The sequence below is a fragment of the Triturus cristatus genome, chromosome 12, assembly GCF_964204655.1.
Source record: "Triturus cristatus chromosome 12, aTriCri1.1, whole genome shotgun sequence".
Taxonomy (NCBI): domain Eukaryota; kingdom Metazoa; phylum Chordata; class Amphibia; order Caudata; family Salamandridae; genus Triturus; species Triturus cristatus.
In genome coordinates this window covers 725,309,147-725,333,453 of record NC_140595.1, presented here as the reverse complement: position 1 = coordinate 725,333,453, position 24,307 = coordinate 725,309,147, and the positions used below count along the sequence as shown (strand labels likewise).

At 39.9% G+C, this 24,307-nt stretch overlaps 4 non-coding genes across 4 annotated transcripts; all 4 read right to left on the bottom strand.

Moving 5' to 3' along the window:
- Positions 1-3,609: 3,609 nt before the first annotated feature.
- Positions 3,610-3,691, bottom strand: TRNAS-CGA (transfer RNA serine (anticodon CGA)). The gene has a single exon. It is a non-coding gene; the product is annotated as a tRNA-Ser (tRNA).
- Positions 3,692-6,279: 2,588 nt separating this feature from the next.
- On the bottom strand, positions 6,280-6,351 carry TRNAH-GUG (transfer RNA histidin (anticodon GUG)). The gene has a single exon. It is a non-coding gene; the product is annotated as a tRNA-His (tRNA).
- Positions 6,352-7,632: 1,281 nt separating this feature from the next.
- Positions 7,633-7,714, bottom strand: TRNAS-CGA (transfer RNA serine (anticodon CGA)). Its single transcript has one exon. It is a non-coding gene; the product is annotated as a tRNA-Ser (tRNA).
- Positions 7,715-24,225: 16,511 nt separating this feature from the next.
- TRNAS-CGA (transfer RNA serine (anticodon CGA)) lies at positions 24,226-24,307 on the bottom strand. Its single transcript has one exon. It is a non-coding gene; the product is annotated as a tRNA-Ser (tRNA).

Here is a 24,307-nt window from a genome sequence, read left to right as displayed (position 1 = left end):
AAAGGGGTCTGTCAAAGATTGCTTGAATGGAAGATAAAAGAAGGCCCACTTGTCTCACCAAATGCAGTAGAGAAACCTGATGTTTTACTCATGTTATCCTTAGTTCAGTTTTTGGTAGACCTGGCATCCTTAAGGTGGCCTACCAGCAACCTTTTTGCTTTTCACCTCACGTTTTGCTGTATCTTTATGTTGGCCTTAGGACTCTAATCACTTTATCACTACTGTGAGAAAGTGGCTCTGTATATACTGTTCCCAACCAAATAGGTACAGTGTGCACAGAGTCCCCAGTCCCCAGAGGTTTGGCAGAGGCTAAAGTTAGATATAACCTTACTCTCTAAAGTGGTAGCTTGCCGAGCAGTAAGGCAGTATCAGAGTACAGTGTAAAACATTTGTTGTACACACTCAGTCAGCAAATGGTCTCACACACTCAAGAACTGAACTCTAGGCCATTGGTTTGCATACAAAAGATATTGTTGTTTTATTTTAGAACCAACAATAGGTATCAAAATATACTTTCTCAGAATGAGATGCTTTAGTTAAATACTTTGGAATAGGCAATTGACTTTTGCAGGTCATAGTTACAGTTTATTGCAATAGGCAACACAATTTGAATCACAATAATACATTGAGCTCAATGGGAATTTTAAGTTATATGCAATTAATTACTTTCAGGATTACTTTTCTAAATCCAGGACTGGATCCTAGATTCAGTCCTGGGACAGTTCTTGGAAACAAGTGAGTAAATTCGTTTTAGTTACTGTTGTGATTTTTAAGCAATATTTTGCTATTTTAAAAGTTGACACTTTGAAACTTTTGCTGATCAAATTACCAATGTTATCCTACGGAAGGAAATTCACTTAGCAGGTAAGTGGGGTTATGGTTACTTTTTCTAGGTCAGTGTTGGATCCTAGATCCAGCACTACTGTACCACCTGTAAGCAGTTGAGAAACTGCGTTTAAGTTATACAGGTTATTTTTAAGGAATATTTACATGTTTGCAAAATCGACACTTAGAAGAAATTTCACAGAAAAACAGTCAATGGTTTCCTATGGAAGAAAATTCAAGTTACGGGTTAAGTACGTTCTCGTTACTTTTGTAATCCAGTGCTGGGCTCCTAGGCTCAGTACTGGGACATCTATCTAAAACAGGTAAACAATTACGTTTTCACAGTTGGTACGATTTTTAAAGAATATTTGTAAGTTCCAAAAATCGACACTTAGAAAATTTTCAGCAAAAAGCAGGCAATGATATCCCATGTAAGGAAATTCGAGTTACTGGTAAGTACGGTTAAAATTACTTTTCAGGGTCAGTACTGAGCTCCAAGATGCAGCACTGAGGTCTCTCCTGATAACAGGTGAGTAAATCAGAATTCGTTGTTCGGCTGATTTTAGATGAATATTTTAAAGTTCCAAAACTCCACACCACTTAGAAGAATTTCCAAGTGAAACAACGAAATTTTAGCCTATGGAAGAAAAGTGAGTTATCGGCTTTTAGGTAAGTACTCGACTGGCAGAGTTATGGTTCTGGGCATAGACTCAGGGGTCTCCCAGGGGAGTCCCAGCCTACTTGCCAAGCCTTAAACTCCCCTTTTGTTACATATAATTTACACCTAAGGTAGGCCCTAGGTAGTCCTAGGTGCATGATGCTATGTAAGTAAAAAATAAGATATGTACTTTGGTGGTTCGCGTGTCCTGTAAGTACCAAACAGTCTATTTCATTTTTCACTACTGTGAGGTCTACCCCTCTCATAGGTTAGCTCTGTGTATTCCCCTATACTTTTTATTTGGTAATTCCATATCGGAGAGGAGTAGCTTTATTTATTTATTGAAAATCCTACTTACTGGTGAGGTTGGATTTAACTTTACTATTTTAGAAATGCCACTTTTAGAGAGTGAACATTTCTCTGCACTTACTGCTCTATTTGCCTGAAACCTGGCCCCAATACACGTCTGGATTGGGCTGGGTGACAGCAAAATTTGTGCCTTCCCTCTAGAGAGCCACAACACAGGTCACTCAACTGCACCTGGGGGGTGAGCTCCGCTCCCCCTCCACCCCCAATAGGTTCAAGAACGATAATTTATGTAAGTAAATACATTATAGCTACAGCTTATAATCATGCGAGTTTAAATCATTTGTTGTTAGATGGTTTAAATATTTGAAAGGATCTGTTTTTAATAGACATTTTACAAAAACCACTGGTACATTTGCTAATTCTGTAAAATTAACACCCAACTGCCGTGACATTGCCAACCACAATGCCGTGACACGGATTCGAACCGAGGTTGCTGCGGCCACAACGCAGAGTACTAACCACTATACGATCACGGCGAGCTACTTGGGCTCAACAACATACAGTGACATGGAGAATTTATAATTCGGAACACTCAGGGCTGTTCCTGTGATAGGCTGGATGTATTCATTGCTTCCTCATTCCTCATTCAGAGGCTGCGTCTCCTCAGTGGTAGATAGGCTGAAACCGTTTCCTGGCCGCCTGCTTGTGAAATGCCAGGAGTCAAAGATCACACATTACACTTACGGACCTGTGATGGGACACCAATGCAGAGAAACCCACCTGGCACAGACCTTCTATTCTGTCTATTAGACCTGCATCTTCCCTGCACCTTTCAAGCCATTTGTATGTGAAGCAAGAAAGAGTTAGAGAGTGATCCATCTACACTTTTATAGGGAGGATGTCGCCGTGAGCTCCTCCCAGCTAATCACACGAACAGCAGAAAAGCAAGATAAATACACAGTTGAGGGGTGGGCTGCATGGTTATATTTTTGAGTAAATATTGAAACTGACCTCAGTGGCTCATTAGCAGAGCTGCGGCTAATGACTGGTGCCAAATCATGATGAAGCAAGCACCATGGCTCGTAGGGGACCCACAACACGCTTTTCTTAGCTCACTGAATTAAAGTATAAACTTCCGCCGTGTGTGAGTGGTAAAGGCTTGTTAATATGGTTCCTTTTCCAATTCAAGTCTGACAACAAGAGGCAGGAACCACGTGGCTTCGGAAGCTCAGGAAAGTAGCCACCAACCACAGAGAAAGAGAGAACTGGCAGTATGAGAGGTGGAGAAAACAGAAGCGGGAGCAAGGAGCTCAAATGAGATTGATGGCGTTTAAATAGAGCGCGTAAAGGAACAGTTACACAGCTAAGAAATGGGAAAGACAGACTAGGGAAAAAAACACAGAAAGGGCCTGTAGATGAAATTCTCTTCCTGGGACAGCAGGTTAAGAGAAATTACACATGGGGAGGTTAAGCATGTGACACGGGGGAGAATAAAAAAGAAAATGCAGTTTTATGAAGTGTGTTTGCCAATCCAGCCAGCACTTTTGTTCTATTTCTCTCTTTGCGTCTTTTATTGGTAAAGTAACTTTCAAGTGCATGGGCAGGTATGAATGAGAGAGCAACGGTATAATAATTTGAAGCGTTTACACCAGTGCTAAAGTAGGAATGAGGTGTAGCAAAGACATGAAAGAGGTAGCGATAACAAATATGTGGAGAGGCAATAGTGACACAAAAATAAGCCACCTAGTTATAAAACTGAAATGGAAGAAATACTAAAGGTTAACTTCTGAAATTGTAGCCGATAATAAAAAGATCCTCGTTGTTGGCAGGATTCGAACCTGCGCGGGGATACCGCAATGGATTTCGAGTCCATCGCCTTAACCACTCGGCCACAACAACTTGCTGTAAGCTGCCTACAAATATTTTGTTTGAAAGTTTTGATGTTTTCCCACATCAAAGTACTGATATTCTGCAATGCGCTTTTTAAAAACAATGTTTTTTTCATCATGCACGTTCTGTCCTAAAAACAAAAATTGCATGAGTATATGTCTGGATCTTTAAAAGGATACGCTTGCATTCAAACTCCCTTGTGGCACTCAAGTTTTTTGGACCCTGTTGCACTCTGTTTTTGCGCTGCTTTTAGTCTACGACCCATATTACAGAAGTCAACCATCTCTGAGTATTTGGGACTCCTTTGTAAGTGCCTTATCTTTAATCCTTGAAAAGCTCTATAATAAAGGGGTCTGTCAAAGATTGCTTGAATGGAAGATAAAAGAAGGCCCACTTGTCTCACCAAATGCAGTAGAGAAACCTGATGTTTTACTCATGTTATCCTTAGTTCAGTTTTTGGTAGACCTGGCATCCTTAAGGTGGCCTACCAGCAACCTTTTTGCTTTTCACCTCAAGTTTTGCTGTATCTTTATGTTGGCCTTAGGACTCTAATCACTTTATCACTACTGTGAGAAAGTGGCACTGTATATACTGTTCCCAAATAGGTACAGTGTGCACAGAGTCCCCAGTCCCCAGAGGTTTGGCAGAGGCTAAAGTTAGATATAACCTTACTCTCTAAAGTGGTAGCTTGCCGAGCAGTAAGGCAGTATCAGAGTACAGTGTAAAACATTTGTTGTACACACTCAGTCAGCAAATGGTCTCACACACTCAAGAACTGAACTCTAGGCCATTGGTTTGCATACAAAATATATTGTTGTTTTATTTTAGAACCAACAATAGGTATCAAAATATACTTTCTCAGAATGAGATGCTTTAGTTAAATACTTTGCAATAGGCAATTGACTTTTGCAGGTCATAGTTACAGTTTATTGCAATAGGCAACACAATTTGAATCACAATAATACATTGAGCTCAATGGGAATTTTAAGTTATATGCAATTAATTACTTTCAGGATTACTTTTCTAAATCCAGGACTGGATCCTAGATTCAGTCCTGGGACAGTTCTTGGAAACAAGTGAGTAAATTCGTTTTAGTTACTGTTGTGATTTTTAAGCAATATTTTGCTATTTTAAAAGTTGACACTTCGAAACTTTTGCTGATCAAATTACCAATGTTATCCTATGGAAGGAAATTCACTTAGCAGGTAAGTGGGGTTATGGTTCCTTTTTCTAGGTCAGTGTTGGATCCTAGATCCAGCACTACTGTACCACCTGTAAGCAGGTGAGAAACTGCGTTTAAGTTATACAGGCGATTTTTAAGGAATATTTACATGTTTGCAAAATCGACACTTAGAAGAAATTTCACAGAAAAACAGTCAATGGTTTCCTATGGAAGAAAATTCAAGTTACGGGTAAAGTACATTCTCGTTACTTTTGTAATCCAGTGCTGGGCTCCTAGGCTCAGTACTGGGACATCTATCTAAAACAGGTAAACAATTACGTTTTCACAGTTGGTACGATTTTTAAAGAATATTTGTAAGTTTCAAAAATCGACACTTAGAAAATTTTCAGCAAAAAGCAGGCAATGATATCCCATGGAAGGAAATTCGAGTTGCTGGTAAGTACGGTTAAAATTACTTTTCAGGGTCAGTACTGAGCTCCAAGATGCAGCACTGAGGTCTCTCCTGATAACAGTTGAGTAAATCAGAATTCGTTGTTCGGCTGATTTTAGATGAATATTTTAAAGTTCCAAAACTCCACACCACTTAGAAGAATTTCCAAGTGAAACCACTCAATGTTAGCCTATGGAAGAAAAGTGAGTTATCGGCTTTTAGGTAAGTACTCGACTGGCAGAGTTATGGTTCTGGGCATAGACTCAGGGGTCTCCCAGGGGAGTCCCAGCCTACTTGCCAAGCCTTAAACTCCCCTTTTATTACATATAATTTACACCTAAGGTAGGCCCTAGGTAGTCCTAGGTGCATGATGCTATGTAAGTAAAAAATAAGATATGTACTTTGGTGGTTCGCGTGTCCTGTAAGTACCAAACAGTCTATTTCATTTTTCACTACTGTGAGGTCTACCCCTCTCATAGGTTAGCTCTGTGTATTCCCCTATACTTTTTATTTGTTAATTCCATATCGGAGAGGAGTAGCTTTATTTATTTATTGAAAATCCTACTTACTGGTGAGGTTGGATTTAACTTTACTATTTTAGAAATGCCACTTTTAGAGAGTGAACATTTCTCTGCACTTACTGCTCTATTTGCCTGAAACCTGGCCCCAATACACGTCTGGATTGGGCTGGGTGACAGCAAAATTTGTGCCTTCCCTCTAGAGAGCCACAACACAGGTCACTCAACTGCACCTGGGGGGTGAGCTCCGCTCCCCCTCCACCCCCAATAGGTTCAAGAACGATAATTTATGTAAGTAAATACATTATAGCTACAGCTTATAATCATGCGAGTTTAAATCATTTGTTGTTAGATGGTTTAAATATTTGAAAGGATCTGTTTTTAATAGACATTTTACAAAAACCACTGGCACATTTGCTAATTCTGTAAAATTAACACCCAACTGCCGTGACATTGCCAACCACAATGCCGTGACTCGGATTCGAACCGAGGTTGCTGCGGCCACAACGCAGAGTACTAACCACTATACGATCACGGCGAGCTACTTGGGCTCAACGACATACAGTGACATGGAGAATTTATAATTCGGAACACTCAGGGCTGTTCCTGTGATAGGCTGGATGTATTCATTGCTTCCTCATTCCTCATTCAGAGGCTGCGTCTCCTCAGTGGTTGATAGGCTGAAACCGTTTCCTGGCCGCCTGCTTGTGAAATGCCAGGAGTCAAAGTTCACATATTACACTTGCGGACCTGTGATGGGACACCAATGCAGAGAAACCCACCTGGCACAGACCTTCTATTCTGTCTATTAGACCTGCATCTTCCCTGCACCTTTCAAGCCTTTTGTATGTGAAGCAAGAAAGAGTTAGAGAGTGATCCATCTACACTTTTATAGGGAGGATGTCGCCGTGAGCTCCTCCCAGCTAATCACACGAACAGCAGAAAAGCAAGATAAATACACAGTTGAGGGGTGGGCTGCATGGTTATATTTTTGAGTAAATATTGAAACTGACCTCAGTGGCTCATTAGCAGAGCTGCGGCTAATGACTGGTGCCAAATCATGATGAAGCAAGCACCATGGCTCGTAGGGGACCCACAACACGCTTTTCTTAGCTCACTGAATTAAAGTATAAACTTCTGCCGTGTGTGAGTGGTAAAGGCTTGTTAATATGGTTCCTTTTCCAATTCAAGTCTGACAACAAGAGGCAGGAACCACGTGGCTTCGGAAGCTCAGGAAAGTAGCCACCAACCACAGAGAAAGAGAGAACTGGCAGTATGAGAGGTGGAGAAAACAGAAGCGGGAGCAAGGAGCCCAAATGAGATTGATGGCGTTTAAATAGAGCGCGTAAAGGAACAGTTACCCAGCTAAGAAATGGGAAAGACAGACTAGGGAAAAAAACACAGAAAGGGCCTGTAGATGAAATTCTCTTCCTGGGACAGCAGGTTAAGAGAAATTACACATGGGGAGGTTAAGCATGTGACACGGGGGAGAATAAAAAAGAAAATGCAGTTTTATGAAGTGTGTTTGCCAATCCAGCCAGCACTTTTGTTCTATTTCTCTCTTTGCGTCTTTTATTGGTAAAGTAACTTTCAAGTGCATGCGCAGGTATGAATGAGAGAGCAACGGTATAATAATTTGAAGCGTTTACACCAGTGCTAAAGTAGGAATGAGGTGTAGCAAAGACATGAAAGAGGTAGCGATAACAAATATGTGGAGAGGCAATAGTGACACAAAAATAAGCCACCTAGTTATAAAACTGAAATGGAAGAAATACTAAAGGTTAACTTATGAAATTGTAGCCGATAATAAAAAGATCCTCGTTGTTGGCAGGATTCGAACCTCCGCGGGAATACCCCAATGGATTTCGAGTCCATTGCCTTAACCACTCGGCCACAACAACTTGCTGTAAGCTGCCTACAAATATTTTGTTTGAAAGTTTTGATGTTTTCCCACATCAAAGTACTGATATTCTGCAATGCGCTTTTTAAAAACAATGTTTTTTTCATCATGCACGTTCTGTCCTAAAAACAAAAATTGCATGAGTATATCTCTGGATCTGTAAAAGGATACGCTTGCATTCAAACTCTCTTGTGGCACTCAAGTTTTTTGGACCCTGTTGCACTCTGTTTTTGCGCTGCTTTTAGTCTACGACCCATATTACAGAAGTCAACCATCTCTGAGTATTTGGGACTCCTTTGTAAGTGCCTTATCTTTAATCCTTGAAAAGCTCTATAATAAAGGGGTCTGTCAAAGATTGCTTGAATGGAAGATAAAAGAAGGCCCACTTGTCTCACCAAATGCAGTAGAGAAACCTGATGTTTTACTCATGTTATCCTTAGTTCAGTTTTTGTTAGACCTGGCATCCTTAAGGTGGCCTACCAGCAACCTTTTTGCTTTTCACCTCAAGTTTTGCTGTATCTTTATGTTGGCCTTAGGACTCTAATCACTTTATCACTACTGTGAGAAAGTGGCTCTGTATATACTGTTCCCAAATAGGTACAGTGTGCAGTAAAGTTAGATATAACCTTACTCTCTAAAGTGGTAGCTTGCCGAGCAGTAAGGCAGTATCAGAGTACAGTGTAAAACATTTGTTGTACACACTCAGTCAGCAAATGGTCTCACACACTCAAGAACTGAACTCTAGGCCATTGGTTTGCATACAAAAGATATTGTTGTTTTATTTTAGAACCAACAATAGGTATCAAAATATACTTTCTCAGAATGAGATGCTTTAGTTAAATACTTTGCAATAGGCAATTGACTTTTGCAGGTCATAGTTACAGTTTATTGCAATAGGCAACACAATTTGAATCACAATAATACATTGAGCTTGATACAGATCAGGGTATCAAAAATATGCCCACTACCACGGATAGAGTAATCTTACAGTTACACGCACATACATTCTTCATACACTAGGGCCCATTTCACTAACATACGCTCAAATACTCTACCAGCAATAAACCTGTGGGAAGAAAACTCCTAAACCACCCTGCATCTATATCTAAGCGATAGGACCTGATTATAGTGGTTGTCCTTAAACATACTATAAACAATCTATAAAACAATAATCAAAAATATACTCAATAATTGACAAGGAAAGAAATATTCAACACCATGTTTAAAAGTTATATTGCTTTATCTAAAATTAGTCAAAATAAATCAGAATAAATCATTTCTCATAGTTACCTATTCTAACTAAGTGTCAGAACGGGTCAGGACCAGTCTCTTGGCAAAGTCTCTCAGGACAGTCCTCAGCATCAGTCCTCAGCAACGCAAGTTCACGCAGCGAAGGTAAAATGGCAAGTGGAAAAAAAGTGGGGAAAGAGTGGGGAGAGCCCTCCCTAAGCTAACAGTTTTTATAATGAAAAATACAATGGAAACTCACATAAAATTGACAAGTAAAACTGTATCACTGAGCAGAACGAGAAGGAAGAGATGTAACATTGCAACATCTGAAAATCTCCGCTCAGGAAAAGTCACAGAACGTAACCACGGAACAGGAACCAAGAAACAGAAACTATTAAAGTATCTAACTCATTCCGCTTCCCTCGGCAGCCGAGCTACAGCTCATTGTTTGTTTCAGAAGCTCCTTTGTCCACCAAGGACAAATCATTTCTTTTGGAGATCCTCCAAACTGCTGATATCCTCATGGAAATTTTCATTCAAGGACTACGGTCAGTTGTCTTCAACCGATTTCCAGCAGGGGTCTCCCTTGCCACATCACAGATTGCGCCACGGCTCAGCCAGGCTTCAAAATATTCTCAGCCATTTCATAAAGGCCTCCATAGGCCACAATAGACCATCTTTAATTAAAGAGACAAAATAAAGGTTACTACAGCATAATGATTAAACAGTGTTAACTCCACTAATACCCTTATGTGTATGCATTTATCTAGCTTTGCGACATAAAAAGCATTAATTCAGACAGCGTTTTGTGCTCAAAATAAATAGCACACAGCAACATTTAAACATGAAAACTTGCACGTTATTGTAAATACAGAAACAGCAAACATAAGCTAACCCTCGTATAACTTTCTCTCGTGTTAGGACAAACAGGTTCATTAGTAAAACACACTTGCACAAGACAAATAATTAATTGTTAATTATTAATAAATTAATAAAACGCATAGACAAGCCAGAGCTTCAAAAGCCCCAGAATTTTCTAAAAGAAAACTCTGCTCCAGCAATCCCCCCTTTGGTGATTTTATCACCAAATAAACCCAAAAAAAAATTAGTGAAAATTTAGTCCCATTTTAGGAGAAATCAGAAATGTCTTTTCCCCTTACACAAAATTACACACCAGTCACTCTTTCATCATCTCTCTTTGTTTCTAAATAAACACTCTCCCTCAATTCTTCTAATTCAATCTCTTCTGGTTCTCTTTTCGAATTTTTCGAATTCTTGTTTTTCTTTTCATTTTTCAATTTCTCTTTCCCTCTCCTGTTTTTACAACACACACACACTAACCTTAATATCAGTAAAGCAACAATTATACAAGACAACGGAAACAATATTCTACCTATAATAGTACTACCTATTTTTGTAATAAAATCCTTAACAGCTATCATCTTATTAGCTAATTTAGTCCATAAACTCCCAGTTTCAAGTGGTACTAATTCTTCATGCAAATCAGTAATATTTTTGATATAGACCTTCAGGTCTTTACTTTCATCAGGAATGTAAGTGCAACAATGTTGAACTTTCAAAATTCCACAAACTCCACCCTCCTTGGCCAAAAGAATAAGACCAAGTTTCTCTCTTAAAACGTGTTAATAAGTTAATATCTTCTACATCTTTTATTTTATCTGTATGAAAAATTTTAGGAAAAACCAAACCCACATAACACGTGCCATACCAATGGTCAGGCAACTTGTAATAAGCCTTGTTCCCACACACATAGTACACTCCTGGAAAAATTGTATCTTCTCCACCTTTGAAACCCCAACCAGTCGCAACGAAGTATGTATCATGGCACTCACTAGTCCCCACAAAATATGTATCATATTGGGATTTCCTTCTGGTAATGCATAGTTTACCCTTCTGCGGTGCATCTAGAGCCAAAGTTGGACTAGCCCCATTTTTCAACTCTTTTCCCATCTCAATGTCCCAAATTGTCTCACCCACTTCATATTTCCCTGCTTTCTCATGCATGTTCACTCTCCTTTCCTCTACCATATCCAGGAAAGCTTTCTCCTCTTCTTTCAGACTGCAAGTTAAATTATTCTTAAAAATGTAATCTAATGTTAGTCCTTTTTCTTCAATAAAAATCTCACCAAAAGTGTTAGCTTCTTTAGCTGGATTCAGCTCTTTATTCATTGGCAAGTGCCCAAAAATACTATCTCTGTTAGACATCTTATAATCTATTTTCCCTAACAAATAAAAAACACTACTTAAAATACTACAAGAAATACCATATGTAGCTGGTAAATGGTGATAAGTAACACCCTCTGAAACGGATGCAGGTAACTGCATGCAGACATAGCAATCCCTCACTTCCATTGTCTTCACATATTCATATAACAGTTTAGAAAAAACATTACTAGAAAAATTATTAATTGACCTATCTTTGTGTATGTAACTACTACTTCTAATTGGAACTACTTTTTGTGAATTCTTCTCTATATTAGTCATATTTTCTGTGTCCATTCCAAACTCAATCTTAAAAGTAACTAATAAAACTAAAACACCCCATAGAAGCATTAATAATCCAGTACAACAGCAGCACATCTTGCACCACCTTTTAAAGAAGGCACATCTATTTTGATTATTCTCTATGTTAGCCATTCTGCTTTAACCTCTACTACTCCACTACTGAAATTAGAACTTTTCAAATCTTCAACGTTTGTTCCAAACTCTTCAGCTCTTCAAATGATTTTTCTGTTCACTCAGTCCAAGTGAATCTTTCTTTTACTCAGTTTGGATACTCATCATTTTTCACTCCAATTTCTTCAACATCAAATTGTATCAGATCTCCAACACTCAAATCCTCAGTATCTGACTCTTCTCTAATGTCAGTCAAGAGTACTTTCAGGATTTCACCAGTATCTTCCTCAACCACTTTTCTCAAGACCACTTCCGGATTATCTTGAGTCACTGTTTCTTCTTTTCCTTCTTCAGACAGTGTCACATAAGACCATTCCGGTGATCTGTACTTTTGGTTGGGTCTTTTAACTCTTTTTATTTCTACTGGTTCTTTTGATCTCTTTGATTCTTCTTCTTCAGCTCTCGAAGTTTGACTTCATACTTCATTCACTTGTTCAGCTTTTGATGAATTTGCTCTTATTATTCTGTATTTCACCCTTTTAACTTGGTTGTTAGGCCAACGTTCTCCTTTCACAACCTTTTTCGGTTTCACTTTTTCAACACTCCTTTCTCCAATCGAAGTTCTCTTTTTCAGAACTCGACCCTCTGTTTGTTCATTTTCATCATCCGATTCTGTTTCAATTGCCTCTTGCTTTCGTTTCTTAGCAGTTTTCTTTTCTTCCACAGATTCTTTCACCACTATTTGAGACTTCCCTACTTCTGTCCCTCCTCGGGTCTCCGACACGCAATCTTCTTGCTGTCTACTTGTCCCTTCACCTAGCTCCTCATCAATGTTCCCTACACCTCCTCGCGGGTGTTCCGCAATCTGTCCCTCTCTATCTTTTTCTGACCCTGTTTCTTCAAGAATAATCTCAAGTGGTTCTTCAATCTCCTCCTCTTCTGATTCAGGAGTAGTCTCTGTGTGTTTTCTCTTTTCTTTTCTTTTTCCTCCACTGCTACTCGAAACTTCAGGCTCTTTAACAGAATCTGATTTTTCCTCTGATACTCGCAGTGAATCTCTTGAAGCTCTCTCTGCTTCTTTTCTCACTGATTCCGTATCTTCAGGATCTTCACCATCACTGGAATCTGACTCTTCATAATACTCTTCACCAGTTCCCTCTCTCGGGCTTGGAATTCTCAGAGTATGACTTGCATGTACCCAGTGTCTCACTCCAGCACACTTTACTGCAGTCGTTGTAGTCAGAATAACTTGTCTCGGCCTTCCCCACCTTGGAATCAAGCAATTTCTTCTTCTGTGCACCTTAATCCTCACCCAGTCACCTGGACTTAGATCATGAGCTTGCTTCTTCTCAAGTGTGGTAGCTTCTTCTCCAACCTGGTGAAACACAGAATGAACTGCGTCAGCCAGGCCTTTACAATAATCCAAAATCATGTCATCAGTTATTGTCACCAATTTATTCACAGGCACGAATGCATGGCGCATTGCATGTCCCATAATTATTTCATGCGGACTCAAACCTGTAGTTCTATCTGGAGTAGATCTCATAGTCATTAAGACTAGAGGCAAAACGTCTGGCCATTTCATGCCAGTGGCTAAACACATCTTTCCGATTCTGTTTTTGATTGTGCCATTGATCTGCTCAACCACACCAGAAGCCTCTGGTCGGTATGCACAATGTAGCTTCTGCTGTATTTTTAATGCTTCACAAATCAAACCAATGAGTTCATTTTGGAAGTGTCTACCTCTGTCAGACTCAACTGTAACTGGAAACCCGAACCTAGGAATCAATTCTCTCAACAGTAATTTTGCCACTGTCAATCCATCATTTCTTCTAGTCGGGTAAGCTTCCACCCACCTTGAAAACAAACAGACTACCACTAGAACATACCTCAGTCTGTTCACTTGGGGCATTTCAATGAAATCAATTTGCATTCTTGTGAAAGGACCTCCTTCTCTGCCAATTGTCCCTAGACTCACCACTGTCTTTTTCCCAGTGTTAAATTGCTGACAAATCAAACACCTTTGACAGATGCTCTCTGCAATTGTCCTAAACTTTGCATTGTACCAGGTTTGTTTAACCCATCCTGCCTTAACCCAATCTTGTTTCTCTTCTTCTCCTGCCTCATCTTGTAACTGTTTCACTTCATCCCACGTTTCTAGGACATTAGTAAACATCACAGAAAGAAAAGACATTTCCTTCTCTCTTTCCCTGTTAATCGACTGATTCGTCTTGGCGCAATACTGCGCCACATCGTTGGCATATCGATTTCCAACCGTGATAAAATCCTCCCCTGAACCATGTGCTTCACATTTTACAACTGCTAACTCCTTAGGCAGCTGTATCGCCTCAAGCAATTTTCCAATCAGTTCAGCATTCTTTATCGGAGTTCCACCCGATGTCAAGAAACCTCTTTGTAGCCACAGTTGGCCAAAGTCATGCACCACTCCAAATCCATACTGACTATCAGTCAATATTGTTGTTCTCAAATCCTTCCCAATCTCACAAGCTTTTGTCAATGCCACTAATTCAGCAACTTGCGCAGATTTCACTCCTTTCAATGGTGATGCTTCCATGACCTCTGAAACTTTGCACACTGCATATGCTGCACATAGCACACCATTATCATTTCTCAGGCATGATCCATCCACAAACAACACATGATCATTCTCAGGTAAGGGAATATCCCTGATATCTGGTCTCGGTTTCGTACAGTACTCAAGCACATCTAAGCAATCATGATCATCTTCCATCTTTATACCCACATTCTCAATATCCGGCAAGAGTGTCGCTGGATTCACATTCATACATCTCTCAAGAGTCACATTTGATGCTCCCAGAATCACTTTTTCATACTTAGTCAACCGACTATGTGACATATGCTGAGTTCTGCTTCTTGTCAAAAGAATTGCCACATTGTGAGGTACGAATACCCTTACAGGATACCCCATTATGATTCCCTCACTCTGTTCCAGGCTTCTGCATGTTGCAGCCACAGATTTTAGACAACCTGGTAAACCCACAGCTACAGGGTCGAGTGTCGATGAGAAGTACGCAATAGGCCTTCTCAATTGCCCATGTTTCTGGATTAACACTGAAAGTGCACATCCATTTCTCTCACTGCAGTACAGTTCAAACTCTTTTTCATAATCTGGCATACCCAGAGCTGGAGCTTCACACATTTTACTTTTTAGCTCTTCAAATGCTGCCAATTGTTCTGCATCCAGATCCAATGGATCTGTCATTTCACTTTTTGTCAATTTAATCAATGGCTTTGCTATCAGGGAAAAATTAATTATCCACTGACGACAATATCCCACCATACCCAGGAACATTCTCACTTCTCTCTGGGTTTTTGGAGCTTTCATTTCTCTGATTATTTTGATCCTGTCAGTAGTCACTTTTCTCAGACCTTTCTCAATATTATGTCCAAGATAATGCACCTCTTTCTTGCAAAATTGCAATTTGGCTGGAGATACCTTTAACCCTCCATCCGCCAGATGATTCAGTAAAGCTATGGTATCCACTTCACAAGCCTCACGTGTCTTTGATGACACAAGTAGGTCATCAATATATTGTACTAGTACTGAGCTTTCAGGCATGACTAGACTTTCCAACGATCTCTTCAATAACTGATTGAATATCGAAGGACTCTCCGTATATCCCTGTGGGATACGACACCATGCTAAAATACGCTGGCCAAACCTAAATGCAAAAATCGGCTGGCTGTCATGATGCAATGGAATTGAAAAGAATGCATGACACAAATCAATCACTGTATACCACTCAGCATCATGTGGAATTTGATACAGAATCACTGATGGATTTGGCACAATGGGACAACATGCCACCACAATCTGATTAACTTTTCTCAGGTCTTGCACGATCCTGAACTTACCATTGGGCTTTTTCAGTCCCATTATCGGTGAATTACACGGACTACTCAGTAGTTCTCTTAAAACTCCTTGCTGAATCATTTTCTCAATTATAGGAGTTATCCCTTCAATTATTTCTGGTGTCATTTTGTACTGAGGAATGTTAGGATATGTAATTCCCTCTTTCACTGCAATTTTCACTGGATCTACATTATTCATCAATCCCACATCCTCTCCTCTAAAATCCCAAACTGCTCTTTTCACTGTGTCTCTCAGCACTTGAGGCAAATCCTCCGGATTGAACACTGGAAATGCACCAATTAACTCACTTTCTCTATTTTCTAGAGTCATTCGGTAGAAAACATCATCATCTGGTGTCTCAAAAGCTATTCCATCTGGTGTACAGAAAATTGTACAGTTCATTTTACACAGCAAGTCCCTACCTAACAGGTTCACTGGACTCGTGTCACAGACAATGAATCTGTGCATGTCTGAAAATTTCCCTATCTGTACTCTTACTGGTTCAGTAAGACGTGTTCTGATTTGTGTATTGGCTACACCAACTACTTGGATTGCTTCATCCGAGAGAGGAAGATTTCTAACATCTGCTGACCTGACAGTTGATCTTGTCGCACCTGTGTCTACCAAAAAAGTAACACTCTCCTCATTTATTTTCCCATCCACAAATGGTCCTGCCTGGTCTATTTCTAGAGTTGCACCAAGTATGCACTCTTCTTCCTCTCCTCGGCACCGTCAATAATCACCCTCAGACTCACTCCCTTCACTCTTTAACAAGTACTGTTGTACCTTGTTAGTACGTCTTGGTTTATTTACCTGCTCATCATTGAAGAATCCCGAGTCCTGACTGTACTTTTGTACCCCTCTATTCTGCGGTAATGGCGGTTTTGGCTCTTGACTCTGCTGCTGTCTCACAACTTTCTGCTGTTGTTGCTGCTGGTTATTCCCTTCATTCTGCACCTGTTGATTTAAGGATTTACCCTCATTTAATGGTGGATTAGGACATTCAGATCTCCAATGTTCCAGTTGGCCACAGTTGTGACACGGGAACTTCTTTTTGGCTTCCTCAAGACTTCCCCTTCCTTTTCCTGCAAATCTCGGTCTATTCCCTGTATTATTTCCTGTATTATTTGCCTGTTCCACCAACTGTGCTTCCTGTCTTTCTGCAACTTTCACTTGTGCCCACATTGCTTTCTCTTTCAGCTTTCTTTGTTTTGCTTCAATTTCATCACTGAAATATTTTGCATGTCTCAGAATCTCATCTACTTTCTTACTCTGCCAGTCCACTGTGTGTTCACGAATTCTCTCACCAATTTCAGGTCTAAGACCATATACAAATCGGTATACAAAATGACTCAAATCCTTGTCACCCAGGTGTTCATCTCCACTGAATTGTTTAAAAGCCAGTATCAGCCTTTCGTAAAAAGCATGAACTGATTATTTTGCTTCCTGTTGTGTTCGATCTATTTTAACCCAGTCTGTCTCTTTTGGAGGAACTTTACTCTTCAGGTATACCATCACCTGATCGTACTTCCTCATCACTTCTGGATCTGGTGCCCCTGTTCTTGGATCTCTTGGATATTCCTCAGTAGGCCAACTCACAACTATTTTACACTCAGTCCATAAGTCTGCTGGAACAATTATATCAAACAGACTATTCAGGTCAACCCACAGCACTTTTGACAATTTCACAAACCTGTCTACCTGCCTATACCACTCGACGGGCTTTTCTCTCAATCGAGGGAAATCATTCGTAAATGATAAAATATCCTGTCTGGTCCATGGAACATGTACATATCCTCCTCCAGGTATTTCTCTCATGGGAAACTGCTCCACTGGTTTCTCTTTTTCTCTCACTGGAAATGCTGAGTAAGTTGTTCTATCTTCAGATTCCTCTCTCTTCTTATACCACCTATCCTTCCACTTTTCTACATCACCCCATCTTCGCAATAATGCCACCATTTCTTTAATCTGTCCTGTTCTACCAGAAGTATTCAAATTTTCTATATCTTTCTCTGTGAAATCCATCCTATACGTTTTCTGCAAAGCCTTTACTCTATCAATGTCAACTCCTTGCTCATTTGCTATCGCTCTCAGTCTATCATGTGTATTTCTTGCTCTCCATGTTATGCTCTTGCACATAAACATTAATTCACCATCATGATGACTTTTCAGGATTTCTGTTGGAACTGTTCCTGTCACAAGCTCTTCTAATTCTATACGTAATTTAACCACATCAATAACTTGTGAATCTTTATCTTTTTTCTGAAGAACCTTCATCCAATCATTTAAATCGTCAACTGTTATTTCTGCAGTTTTTCTCACTGGAACCACTTTTTTCTGCGGTTCTAAAATTGGCATCCCTGAACAACTAGGTTCACTAACATCCAATAATTCACTACATGTGTCATGTCTGGTTTGTCTCAAGTCACTACATGTGTCATGTCTGGTTTGTTTCAGATCACTTCTCCCTGTTCTTTTATCTGAATCTCCTGAAGGACCAGCTGAATTTGTCAAATCATTTGCAATATATGGAACTACCAGTCCATTCTCACCTGTCCTCTGTTTATCAAACACAGGAATTACCGGACCTATAGTTACAGGTACCGTAACAGCTTCCAGATTCATCGTTAACTCTCTAATTTTCTCAGTCAGTTCTGTTGTCGTCTTTGCTAATTGTCTGGCATTTTCCTCACTACCTCTATTCTCTCTCTCTCTGAAAGAACTACTACCCCTTGATTCAGGTGTCATTTTTTCTTTCTCAACAGTATCTCTTATCGGAGAAACAACTGGTGTACTCTCATCCGGTTCTGATCTATATGGAGGTGGTCTTTTGTAAATCATGTCATTCAAGACCTCATCTTCATACTCTCCATATCTTCTCCTATCTGACTCAGAAACCCTTTCTTCTGAAGGAGCAGAAGCTTCAACTGTTCTCATTGGATATAATCCCTCTGACATACTAACATCTCGCCATCTTTTCATTCGATCATGATGTGTCTCACGATCATGTCTCCTCCCAAACATGTACCTGTAATACCCTCCAGATCTTTGCTTTTCTCGGTCATGAACTTCCTCTTCCCATTCCACTAAAGCCTCGAACTGTGTAGGTCTCGGCTTCGGGTCTAAGCATAACATCTTTTCCCGTAAATTTCTCAACACGGCCAAATTAAATGAACCATGTTCTGGAAATGCTAGAACACCATCTTCTTTAGTATACCTGACCCAATTCTGTAACCATATACAGGTATGTAATCCATATTTCGCAGCCATGAAGGATGCAGGTGTTTTCGCTGGAGGTAGCAACTCACCCTCTCTTGTTTTAACCTCTTTATCCTTACTAAACCACTTCTTAACCTTTCCAAAGAATGTCTTTTTCTTTTTCTCTTCTTGGTAATACATTTTAGCAAGCGCTTATCAAACTCTCTATTCTTCCGTATTATAGATATACAATACGAATTTTCATCCAATAGCAGCGCGACTCACACTAACGCACCAATCCTAGCGCGAACCCTATTCTGAGTCACTATCCAATCAGTGCGCGAACTTTCTGACGTCAGCAGCCGCTGCAGTCTCTGTCTCCTGTCTCTGTCACTCGTCTACCCCTCCTTTACAAAAACTCTCAGTAGACTTCGTGTGTCAAAATCTCTACAAAATCTATTAGTTACAACATAAAAACATCTCCATTGTCTGCTTCGCTAACCACAGAATAGTAAAAGAGAGTCTATTTCTTAAGAGTCAACAAACTTACATACATCTCATAACTGTTTCCTCTAGGACGTATCCAAAAGAGTCTTACAATCAATAAATGTATATGCATTCACGCACATTCATACGAGAAAAAATATAGTACATACACACAGAATCCTGCTTCTCGAGAACAGCACAATCTGTCTCTGTACAGAATTATAACTCACAACAACTAAGCAGCTTACCTCTGCTCAGTTCCGCAAACAAGCTCAGAGAATACCTATTACTCCTCCCGCAATAAGCTTTAACGGCAATCCTTACGGATCCCTGGGACTTAAGACCAGAGTTTCACAGATAACCTTCACTACGATACACACTCCTTATATACCAGAAATATTTTCTAATAGTAACATACAATAATGTCACTGATTCCGAACCCAGACAATGTGAACGCGCAACTTCAATTGTCACACGTAATTCCTTACAATCCCGTCTTTCCCGAGAGCAGCATATACACCTTCCTCTGCCCTACTACGGAACTGCTTCCAGCTTCCAAATTCCAGAAGCACTACATATAACTCAACATTACGACTCCAACATATAGTATTAGTACATATACCAACAACATCAAAATAAGTCAATAATCAATAAGCTAATTTACAAGCAATCTTATCTTATCAGATCAAGACAACCATCTATAACCATCCTCTGCTACCAGAGAAATTGATACAGATCAGGGTATCAAAAATATGCCCACTACCACGGATAGAGTAATCTTACAGTTACACGCACATACATTCTTCATACACTAGGGCCCATTTCACTAACATACGCTCAAATACTCTACCAGCAATAAACCTGTGGGAAGAAAACTCCTAAACCACCCTGCATCTATATCTAAGCGATAGGACCTGATTATAGTGGTTGTCCTTAAACATACTATAAACAATCTATAAAACAATAATCAAAAATATACTCAATAATTGACAAGGAAAGAAATATTCAACACCATGTTTAAAAGTTATATTGCTTTATCTAAAATTAGTCAAAATAAATCAGAATAAATCATTTCTCATAGTTACCTATTCTAACTAAGTGTCAGAACGGGTCAGGACCAGTCTCTTGGCAAAGTCTCTCAGGACAGTCCTCAGCATCAGTCCTCAGCAACGCAAGTTCACGCAGCGAAGGTAAAAGGGCAAGTGGAAAAAAAGTGGGGAAAGAGTGGGGAGAGCCCTCCCTAAGCTAACAGTTTTTATAATGAAAAATACAATGGAAACTCACATAAAATTGACAAGTAAAACTGTATCACTGAGCAGAACGAGAAGGAAGAGATGTAACATTGCAACATCTGAAAATCTCCGCTCAGGAAAAGTCACAGAACGTAACCACGGAACAGGAACCAAGAAACAGAAACTATTAAAGTATCTAACTCATTCCGCTTCCCTCGGCAGCCGAGCTACAGCTCATTGTTTGTTTCAGAAGCTCCTTTGTTCACCAAGGACAAATCATTTCTTTTGGAGATCCTCCAAACTGCTGATATCCTCATGGAAATTTTCATTCAAGGACTACGGTCAGTTGTCTTCAACCGATTTCCAGCAGGGGTCTCCCTTGCCACATCACAGATTTCGCCACGGCTCAGCCAGGCTTCAAAATATTCTCAGCCATTTCATAAAGGCCTCCATAGGCCACAATAGACCATCTTTAATTAAAGAGACAAAATAAAGGTTACTACAGCATAATGATTAAACAGTGTTAACCCCACTAATACCCTTATGTGTATGCATTTATCTAGCTTTGCGACATAAAAAGCATTAATTCAGACAGCGTTTTGTGCTCAAAATAAATAGCACACAGCAACATTTAAACATGAAAACTTGCACGTTATTGTAAATACAGAAACAGCAAACATAAGCTAACCCTCGTATAACTTTCTCTCGTGTTAGGACAAACAGGTTAATTAGTAAAACACACTTGCACAAGACAAATAATTAATTGTTAATTATTTATAAATTAATAAAACCCATAGACAAGCCAGAGCTTCAAAAGCCCCAGAATTTTCTAAAAGAAAACTCTGCTCCAGCAAGCTCAATGGGAATTTTAAGTTATATGCAATTAATTACTTTCAGGATTACTTTTCTAAATCCAGGACTGGATCCTAGATTCAGTCCTGGGACAGTTCTTGGAAACAAGTGAGTAAATTCGTTTTAGTTACTGTTGTGATTTTTAAGCAATATTTTGCTATTTTAAAAGTTGACACTTCGAAACTTTTGCTGATCAAATTACCAATGTTATCCTATGGAAGGAAATTCACTTAGCAGGTAAGTGGGGTTATGGTTACTTTTTCTAGGTCAGTGTTGAATCCTAGATCCAGCACTACTGTACCACCTGTAAGCAGTTGAGAAACTGCGTTTAAGTTATACAGGCGATTTTTAAGGAATATTTACATGTTTGCAAAATCGACACTTAGAAGAAATTTCACAGAAAAACAGTCAATGGTTTCCTATGGAAGAAAATTCAAGTTACGGGTAAAGTACGTTCTTGTTACTTTTGTAATCCAGTGCTGGGCTCCTGGGCTCAGTACTGGGACATCTATCTAAAACAGGTAAACAATTACGTTTTCACAGTTGGTACGATTTTTAAAGAATATTTGTAAGTTTCAAAAATCGACACTTAGAAAATTTTCAGCAAAAAGCAGGCAATGATATCCCATGTAAGGAAATTCGAGTTACTGGTAAGTACGGTTAAAATTACTTTTCAGGGTCAGTACTGAGCTCCAAGATGCAGCACTGAGGTCTCTCCTGATAACAGGTGAGTAAATCAGAATTCGTTGTTCGGCTGATTTTAGATAAATATTTTAAAGTTCCAAAACTCCACACCACTTAGAAGAATTTCCAAGTGAAACAACGAAATTTTAGCCTATGGAAGAAAAGTGAGTTATCGGCTTTTAGGTAAGTACTCGACTGGCAGAGTTATGGTTCTGGGCATAGACTCAGGGGTCTCCCAGGGGAGTCCCAGCCTACTTGCCAAGCCTTAAACTCCCCTTTTATTACATATAATTTACACCTAAGGTAGGCCCTAGGTAGTCCTAGGTACATGATGCTATGTAAGTAAAAAATAAGATATGTACTTTGGTGGTTCGCGTGTCCTGTAAGTACCAAACAGTCTATTTCATTTTTCACTACTGTGAGGTCTACCCCTCTCATAGGTTAGCTCTGTGTATTCCCCTATACTTTTTATTTGGTAATTCCATATCGGAGAGGAGTAGCTTTATTTATTTATTGAAAATCCTACTTACTGGTGAGGTTGGATTTAACTTTACTATTTTAGAAATGCCACTTTTAGAGAGTGAACATTTCTCTGCACTTACTGCTCTATTTGCCTGAAACCTGGCCCCAATACACGTCTGGATTGGGCTGGGTGACAGCAAAATTTGTGCCTTCCCTCTAGAGAGCCACAACACAGGTCACTCAACTGCACCTGGGGGGTGAGCTCCGCTCCCCCTCCACCCCCAATAGGTTCAAGAACGATAATTTATGTAAGTAAATACATTATAGCTACAGCTTATAATCATGCGAGTTTAAATCATTTGTTGTTAGCTGGTTTAAATATTTGAAAGGATCTGTTTTTAATAGACATTTTACAAAAACCACTGGCACATTTGCTAATTCTGTAAAATTAACACCCAACTGCCGTGACATTGCCAACCACAATGCTGTGACTCGGATTCAAACCGAGGTTGCTGCGGCCACAACGCAGAGTACTAACCACTATACGATCACGGCGAGCTACTTGGGCTCAACGACATACAGTGACATGGAGAATTTATAATTCGGAACACTCAGGGCTATTCCTGTGATAGGCTGGATGTATTCATTGCTTCCTCATTCCTCATTCAGAGGCTGCGTCTCCTCAGTGGTTGATAGGCTGAAACCGTTTCCTGGCCGCCTGCTTGTGAAATGCCAGGAGTCAAAGTTCACACATTACACTTGCGGACCTGTGATGGGACACCAATGCAGAGAAACCCACCTGGCACAGACCTTCTATTCTGTCTATTAGACCTGCATCTTCCCTGCACCTTTCAAGCCATTTGTATGTGAAGCGAGAAAGAGTTAGAGAGTGATCCATCTACACTTTTATAGGGAGGATGTCGCCGTGAGCTCCTCCCAGCTAATCACACGAACAGCAGAAAAGCAAGATAAATACACAGTTGAGGGGTGGGCTGCATGGTTATGTTTTTGAGTAAATATTGAAACTGACCTCAGTGGCTCATTAGCAGAGCTGCGGCTAATGACTGGTGCCAAATCATGATGAAGCAAGCACCATGGCTCGTAGGGGACCCACAACACGCTTTTCTTAGCTCACTGAATTAAAGTATAAACTTCCGCCGTGTGTGAGTGGAAAAGGCTTGTTAATATGGTTCCTTTTCCAATTCAAGTCTGACAACAAGAGGCAGGAACCACGTGGCTTCGGAAGCTCAGGAAAGTAGCCACCAACCACAGAGAAAGAGAGAACTGGCAGTATGAGAGGTGGAGAAAACAGAAGCGGGAGCAAGGAGCTCAAATGAGATTGATGGCGTTTAAATAGAGCGCGTAAAGGAACAGTTACACAGCTAAGAAATGGGAAAGACAGACTAGGGAAAAAAACACAGAAAGAGCCTGTAGATGAAATTCTCTTCCTGGGACAGCAGGTTAAGAGAAATTACACATGGGGAGGTTAAGCATGTAACACGGGGGAGAATAAAAAAGAAAATGCAGTTTTATGAAGTGTGTTTGCCAATCCAGACAGCACTTTTGTTCTATTTCTCTCTTTGCGTCTTTTATTGGTAAAGTAACTTTCAAGTGCATGCGCAGGTATGAATGAGAGAGCAACGGTATAATAATTTGAAGCGTTTACACCAGTGCTAAAGTAGGAATGAGGTGTAGCAAAGACATGAAAGAGGTAGCGATAACAAATATGTGGAGAGGCAATAGTGACACAAAAATAAGCCACCTATTTATAAAACTGAAATGGAAGAAATACTAAAGGTTAACTTCTGAAATTGTAGCCGATAATAAAAAGATTCACGTTGTTGGCAGGATTCGAACCTGCGCGGGGATACCCCAATGGATTTCGAGTCCATCGCCTTAACCACTCGGCCACAACAAC